General features: G+C 36.1%; 1 protein-coding gene across 1 annotated transcript in view; it reads right to left on the bottom strand.

Annotated features, from left to right (window-relative positions):
- The window catches only part of LOC106884342 (uncharacterized), a 92,691-nt gene that overhangs the window by 17,099 nt on the left and 73,441 nt on the right, over positions 1–2,151 (bottom strand). The gene's annotated exons all lie outside the window — the stretch shown is intronic.

The raw sequence follows: 2,151 nt of genomic DNA, 5'->3' as shown, positions 1-2,151 counted from the left end.
TGTGTGTGTGTGTGTGTGTGTGTGTGTGTGTGTGTGTGTGTCAACATCACTTGACAACCGATGCTAGTGTGTTTACGTCCCCGTAACTTAGCGGTTCGGCAAAAGAGACCGATAGAATAAGTACTAGGCTTCCAAAGAATAAATCCTGGGTCGATTTTCTCGACTAAAGGCGGTGCTCCAGCATGGCCACAGTCAGATGACTGAAACAAGTAAAAGAGTAAAAGAGTAAAAGAGAATATATATATATGTGTGAGTGTGTGAGTATGTGTGTATGTGTGTATGTATCTATGTATAATATATCTATGTAAATCTACTCCACCACATCTAATTTAGGATCCATAATCGCCTCTTCGAACAAACGCAAGTTCCAACACCAGTCCTCTGAATACCTAATCTCTTACACTACACCCCAAGTTAGCCCTCATAGTAGCAATAACACAACCCTTAATACACCCACCACCATTAAATAATGCTAGACTCAAGCTATCATTCCACAATCTTACCTACGCGACAACAAATACTAATTACAATACTACATCCCAATCCAATACAAATACACATCACACTCCTGGTTGTCCCCCACAAACAATGAACCTGACCGAGCTCAACCTCACTAGCAGTAAATTCTAACCACGGAGCAGGTACAAAAACTTGTAATTGTCGTGTATCATAATTATGCTCTCTTAGAGGCTCCTGTCTACGTAAAAATGTAATCTACAAGTTATAACACCACGCTCCTACGAAGCAAGGGTATATATCGGCTGCTACCGTGCACACATGAACCCTCTCACCAAATCAAGTACTAAATTGTCAACCTCAGCAATTTATATACACAATCTCAAATCCCAAAATATTCCATACACCTTATCCTAGTCCATAGTAAGCGAAGCTCCCCCATACAATGCAAACTTCAGCAAGTGTAAGTTATGTCTAAAAGAATCATTAACCATTCTTCCCCTTCGTAACTCCTTATTACTTAATAAATTTTCTGATGTTATTTATTCTTGTAAACACGGGTACTACTCATCTTTCACGCAGTTCGCTAAATCCATATAATCCCATCAAATGTTTCCATGCCTCAAAAACATTAAACCAAGACACAGTCAGCCTTCCAACCTACTACTTAAAAATCCTAACTCCCCTCCTACTCTCTCTGATGCACACATCTCCAATCTTTCCTAAATTCTTCAAATCAGCTATTTCACACTTCCTGCTTAACCTCCTCACCCTCCCCACTCAAAAAATACTTAACAATACCTCACACCTTTGAAAACTAAGTAATCTACCTCCACCCTACTCACACCTTTTATTCAATTCCGTACTCCTCTATTGACCATAATACCCCACCCCACTCCTCCAATACCAACTCAATTCCTTTGTCCCACTAACAACTACATTTGACCACCTTCTCACCCCACTCAGCCACTGAACCAATCAACTCTTCCCTTAAATAATAGCCATACCCGTCTCTCAATCTCAATCTTTAACTCTATAGTCATCATATAAACTAACACAAATGTCATCTTTCACATACTACCTAAACCACACTTCCTCCTACCTTCTACATCTACTATTATCACCAAGACCCCAGAAACAGCTGTTAGATTCGTAAAACTCCTTTAATTCTTGATAACATTTCCATTCTGTGTAAATCGAACTTTTAATATATGAATACATATGTACATATTTTTTTTGTATTAAAATATATTTAATATTTTTTATATATCGACTTTTATATATTACTTGCTTGTCCTTACATTTACTCCTCTACCTGCACGAGTTCAAATATCTTGAGCACTACAAAGTATATTCTATACAGAAAATACCTGCCTCTAATCTATATGTGTGTGTCTGTGTGTAGTTGAAACTTATAGAAAAACAAAAGACGAAGACTAGTGTATGAACAACAAGCGTATGTTTATATATATATATATATATATATATATATATATATATATATACATATATATGCGCTTATAGTACACCTGTCTTTGTCTTTTCTTTTTCTATAAATTTCAACTACACACACACACACATACACACACATAGAATAGAGACAAGTATTCTCTGTATAGAATACACTTTGTAGTACATACATACATACATACATGCATACATACATATATATATATATATATATATATATATATA

The sequence above is a fragment of the Octopus bimaculoides genome, chromosome 14 (genome assembly GCF_001194135.2).
Source record: "Octopus bimaculoides isolate UCB-OBI-ISO-001 chromosome 14, ASM119413v2, whole genome shotgun sequence".
Classification (NCBI taxonomy): domain Eukaryota; kingdom Metazoa; phylum Mollusca; class Cephalopoda; order Octopoda; family Octopodidae; genus Octopus; species Octopus bimaculoides.
The sequence above is the reverse complement of the archived record's forward strand: the minus strand, read 5'-3'. Positions and strand labels throughout refer to the sequence as shown.